At 40.8% G+C, this 6,000-nt stretch overlaps 1 long non-coding RNA gene across 2 annotated transcripts in view; it reads left to right on the top strand.

Moving 5' to 3' along the window:
• The first annotated feature begins 1,190 nt into the window (after positions 1-1,190).
• LOC129464078 (uncharacterized) overlaps positions 1,191-6,000 on the top strand; it is a 120,259-nt gene continuing 115,449 nt past the window's right edge. For both annotated transcript variants that reach the window (XR_010115925.1, XR_008651421.2), the window contains exon 1: positions 1,191-1,308. This is a non-coding gene — a long non-coding RNA (uncharacterized lncRNA). The remainder of the gene's footprint in view (positions 1,309-6,000) is intronic.

The raw sequence follows: 6,000 nt of genomic DNA, 5'->3' as shown, positions 1-6,000 counted from the left end.
ACCAAGCTGTAGCTATCATTTTAATGTCCCTTTGAAGGAGACAGCCTCAGAATTATTTCACATATAGCCTCTCAAAAATATTTTAAAGTAAGCTTTATAAATCATTACATGGTTCTTTCCTAGCCCTGGTCCCAAAGGTCTGGTAAGCTTTAAATCCCTAGTGACACCTGCTGGGCAGACCTCGGCTCACTGCTGCAGCCTTTCCATCAGCCTACCTCTTCTTTAGCATGCAAAGCTGCAGGCCACTAGGTAAGGGGCTGGCTGCCGCTTCCACAGCTTGCAGCCCGTCTGCTCATTGCTCATGCAGGTGACCTCTGTCGGCAGAATCGTGTGCCAGAGTCTCCCCAGCGCTCTCTCGGAGAAATGATTTCCAACCTGTCCAGGCCCCAAGAAACAAACAGGGATCTATCAAAGTAGAGAGAGAGAGAGAGAGAGAGAGAGAGAGAATCCACCTCGAGAGAGAGAGAGAGAGAGAGAGAGAGAATCCACCTCTATCCACCCCCAACCTCAGCCCCAAGTTACTAAGCTGCTTCTTTGTCTGAAAACTGGGAGGTGAAAGATGCTACTTGAGCCGTATGTTTTGTTCAAGCACAAACCAAATTATGCTATACTTGCTTATATCTGAACATATTGGTTTATCTTACATAGAGTTTAATTGATGCAAACTTGAACTTCAGTATGTTAGATTTTCAGGGAAAACACCATCCCTGTGATTTAGATTGCTATGTTTTTCTTTGAACAAAGCAAAGAGGAGCAAGGCAATTACACCCCTGCTTCGGTTTATTTCCTCCATATTCAGCAACCATTATAAAAATAGTGTTTAACCTCTTGTAGTATGACCTCTTGTGTCCCCTACTGTCCAATTGCACAATTTCTTTCTGAGCCAACATCTGCATCCTTGGACACAGCAACTTGTGTGCAAAGTCCATGTTAGCTGATCAAGCATGGCTTTGTTTGCACTTATTCACTGCTCATCCAGCACTGCGTAAGTGGTTTTGCATATTAACTAAGTGCACAGTAACCTTCCTTTACCTCCTTAGAGCTCCACCCCCCTCCCACCCGGCCCAGGGAAATCAACACTGTTACTCGCTGAGGAAGCTGCCAAGGGGTTGCCATGGCAACTGTTCTGCTTTCAGCAGCTACTTTTCTGGTTTGAAGGGGGGAAGGAAAAAAAAAACTGGGGAGAACTAGGCGGCTTTCTGATCAGAGTTCAGATAAAGAGGGTCACAGTAATTTGTGGGCGCTGACTAAAATAACCCAATGGATTTGAGAGTTACCGCAAAAGAAGCAAACAGACAAACTAAAGAGGTAAGTGTAGTGGAAGGCAAATAATTAAATTATTTGGTAGTGGTCTTAAGCTGAAGCATTTCAAGTTTATATCAGTCCAGCTCATCTAAGATGCTAATTTATGAGTCTTTTCATTTTTGTCCAGAGCCAAACACAGACGATGAGTTTTATGGGATTATAAACGGCAGAGAAGCGAGGTAATGGGGTAAAACAGCAGCAGAGTGGGACTCTCTAACATCTGAAAGTCATTTTCCAAAACTTCATTCAGCACAGGAACAATGCGGCATTCAGGCAGAATGAGCTGAAAATGTGTGGTGCTCCAGGTCAAATCAGCAACCTCTGCACTCCTTTCAATAGAGTGGGGAGTGGTTTGCCAAGGTAGGGCAGGAAATAGTCTGATTTCAAAGGAAGGGCTAGGATTAGGCAGAGAACCATGCAGAGTCAAGATATGGAAGCCTCCTCAGCCTAGACTGGTGGGTTTCAGCAGCATACAGAGAGCTGTGCTAAAAGCCGCTCTAGACACCTTGTTGGTGGGATTTTGGCTGCTACCCAGAAAAGAGCTGAACAGTGATCCTTGGCTGAAAACTGGCAGGGTGGCGGCAGGGCCGGTCATGCAGCACTAGGGGAGTAGAGCCTCACCCTTCCTGCCTCTGTTCTGCCAGGCTCCCCAGTCAGCACCTGCTCCTCACTGGACAACAAGCTTCCTGGCGCTCCTCTGCATTCAAACTTCTCTTGCATTATTTATTCACTTTAAGGAATAGCAGTGATGAAAACGTAGTACCCGAACCATCCTCATCTAAGCTACTATTTTCCGAATATTTATAGCTTTATTTAGAACCTAACAACAGCTACAACACCCAGATAAACTTAAAGGAATTTTTATATATTTTTTCTAATTTTTTTTAAGACTAGTCAAGTGCAGTAGTCAGGAAGGGTGAAAGGGTAGAACAAAGAGTTCGATCTGTAACTGACTGCGAACAACCAATTGAGATAACTCACTACCTTTGGTCCAGCCAGTTAAAAGGAATTTTAAGTTAGAGAAGCCATACAAGTACAGAGAGATGGAATGGAATGGTAACTAAATGAGAATGTCATGTCATTCTGGTGACATTGTCATTAATGTGTGGTGACATGGTTATTAATACTCTCAGTGGAGTAGTAAGAGAAGCTCTAAGCTCTCAGAGGTTAAAACCTCTTTAAGGACATGCAATAGTGGAACAAGGAATCTTGAGTTTGGAGCAGAGAGAGCTTAGCTACATGCATGCAGCAACTTGTTTCTTACCTGAAATACAGCCATTTTGGCCCAACTCCATATTATGGCAGAGATGAGAGGTTTATAGTCAACATTCTGTATTCTTTTGTCACTTCCATCATTTTATTTGTCTTTGACAAGTAGAGAAATTTTGAGGTAGAAATAGGTAATAAGGGAAGGGAAAAAATGTAAATAAATTCCCCAAACAGGAAATGACCAAGGCAAATATACTCTACAGCAGGATTGAAAATTTTACATGGCTTCTATATAGAATGATTTTCATAGATGACAACAGACAGTGAAACAGAAGTTTAAAGAGAGAAGATAAAATAAGGCCAAAGACCTAAAGCATTTTATTCAGGCAAAGTTGTGTGAAGTCCCAGAAACTAAACTAGGAAAGGAAGAGATATATCATTAAAGGACAGCCACCTTACATTGGAGCCCTCATAAGTTAAAACAAAATCCTAAGAGTTAAAAACTTGAGTGGGCTCTCTCGTGTATCATTGATGTAGCTGGAGGCCCTATATTATATAACAGTAACAGGATACAGGATGACAGTTCCTCACAGACTACAGTAAATGTGATTAAATTATCTTATCAGCTTCATGCTCCTGAGTATTTCTACAATGCCAGAAAACCATCCATTAATCTGACCTGTCTGCTAGACCCCCAGACAGCATGGGCTAGAGGTATTAATATTCAAAGAAATTTCCCTCTCAAATGGCCGATTGGAGGGATACCAAGTTTAGTGTCTGCAGCCGTTGAGACCACGAATGAGACATGGAGAAATAATAAGGGGGAAAGAATAAAAGCAAGAATAAAATTCAGAAATTTGCTTTAACTCAGCCACAGATTCTTTTTCATTCCTTTCCACTGACCTGGTCTAATTCCAGCAGCTATTATCCCTGTGAAACACTGCCACAGCTGAATTTATTTTTATTTTGTCTGCTCAAAGGCAATGTAAAGCGAATTTGAGAGCACATCACCTTCAGGGAAAAGACTGCAGCATATTACTCACTACCTCCCTCCACCCCTCTGCGTGAAAAGGTTAATTTGAATAAGGCTGCTGCTTCCACAAATAGAGCAGTAACCAGCACACACAGGAACCGCCAATGAGACTGTATTTCAATGATGTCATACTTATACCTGCCTCTTATTATTTGCTGAGTGGTGACAATGTGTTCCATGAATCTCACGTATTATTGGTTAAGAGCCCTGTCATTCTGAGTACTTCTGGAGAGTTTTAGGCACTGCAGTTTCTTTACAAGCCCAGATTTTTTTCAGCTTCTGCACTTCAACAAACTGTTGGAGACGGCAGAGTATTTTAAACATTGTTGTCCTGAAAACAAATATAAAAACCTTTATAATTTATACCTGATTTACATGCCATCAGGTGCTAGGTCCATTTGCACAGCAAATGCAACATAGGAAAAGTCTGTTCTTTGTTAAAATAAATGAACAAACAAACACTTGGACAGAACTTTCACTGAAGTGTTTCTAGAAAGAGTATGCTTAGCTTAATATTGTCCCACTGGCCTAACTGAAAACAAACTTATTCCACTTATTCTACAGCAACAATTTTTTGCCCCAGCGAGCAGAGCTTTCTTAAAAAGAACTAGATCTAAAATTTACCAGTTTGTAGGACACGGGGCATTGGAGGAAGGAAAACCTACCTGGTTTATTTTTGTCCTAAGTAGGTTTTATTTTTAAATCAGTTAGGTTTTTGTGCCATTAAATGTGTGCTTCAGGTCACTCAGATTCCTGGGCTTTTCTGAGGAAACTCCTATAAATAGGTTTGAAAACTACACTACCTTATAATGAAGCTGACAGATAAATCAGTTGTGCGTGAGTTAGGAATTATTCAACTAACTGAAACATTCAAATAAATATTCTGGTCAGCATGAGATGCAAGTGTGATTGGGAGGCCAGGAAGAAATGTTGGTAGTGATCTTAAGCTGAAGCTCAAAAGTCTCATCATCTATGGTGGCAAGTGAGGCCCCAAGCATGGCTCTCTGGGCAAAGTCACATCCTCAGAGATATAGACGACAAGGTCAGGCTGTTCATTGTCAGTTGGCGAAGCAGAACATATATGGCGAAGGTTAATCCAGTCCACAGGCAGGGCTGTATATTAAATGCTCCAGTGAGAAGGGCAGGGCATTAAAGGAGCAACTTGATTTTTACCGGCAGAGAAAGACCAGAAAGTGTTAGTGTGTAGGAGAATGAGATGAGAAAGGATGACTTATATATGGAATAGACCTCCCTGACTGGATATGTATATATGTATATACACCTTAGTGAGAGAAATCTGGAAAAGCAGGCACACAAATCAGCAAAGATGATGTAAATTAGGAAGAGGTAGAAAGCACCAGATATTTTGGGCATCCATACCTCAAATTCAGTTGCTAATATCAACTATTTTTGAAATCAAAATGTCTTCTCAGCTGTGTATCAGAACTTATTGTCTGCAGAGTCTGATCACAGGTTAGCTGGATGTTATACAATTTAATTATTTTATACTTTAAATAAATGCTTTACAATATTATTGTAGACATTGGACATTCAACGAGATGCTCACTGTGTTAAGGGCATGGGAAATGAGACCAAAGTTAAGTTTAATTGCAGTAAAAAGTAGAGAATAGACTACCATTCTATTAAAGTTAGAAGGACCTAGAGCCGTATCCACTGTACTTCAACTTACTGGTATTTCCACCAACAAAGGGCATGTGAACTTTGATTCAAGAGATCTCTCTGTAGTAACAGCGTGGTGTTGAGTACAAGGGCCTTTGGTGTCAGAGAGACCTGAGTTCAAATCCCAACTCCAACAATCAGTAGCTTTGCAACCTTGATCATTATAATTAATCTATCTAAGCTTCAGTTCTCTTGAAGGATAATGATGATACCCAGGCATGGGATGGGAAGATTGTGAGAATTAGAGTGAATAAAGTATATATGTTTTGTTAGCATAGTGCCTATCTCAGTAAATGAAAGGATTTCTTTTCCTTTCTTTCTTTTTTCTTTTTTTGTATGTTTGTGGTTTTAACTTTGTTATGTCCTTAAGGTCCTTCAAGAATCTACATGACCTGTCTCCTTACTGATCATTTCTTGTCACACTTTTTCTCCTATACTCTATCCCAGCCATACTGACCTTCTTGCGACTTCCCAAACAAGCCTAGTGTGTTTTGGCTAGAGGACTTGACTTTGCAGCTCCCCTTGCCTGGAATGCTTCCCCCCCAAAGTGTACCTTCGTCACTTTCTTCAGGTCTCAGTTCAAATATTAACAAGAGAAATCTGACTTAACACGCCGCCTGAAATGGCTTCCCTATGACTCTCTTTCCCATAACACCATGTTATGCTTTTCCATTGCCACTAGAGATGATTTTATGTTGTATTTTTAATTTGTTTATTATCTGTTTTGCTCTCTTGAATGTCAGGTCCACGTGAGTAGCATCTTTGTTCGCTCC

This window comes from Symphalangus syndactylus, chromosome 15 (assembly GCF_028878055.3).
Source record: "Symphalangus syndactylus isolate Jambi chromosome 15, NHGRI_mSymSyn1-v2.1_pri, whole genome shotgun sequence".
In the NCBI taxonomy this organism is placed as follows: Eukaryota; Metazoa; Chordata; class Mammalia; order Primates; family Hylobatidae; genus Symphalangus; species Symphalangus syndactylus.
This window is presented reverse-complemented; position numbering and strand designations above follow the sequence as displayed.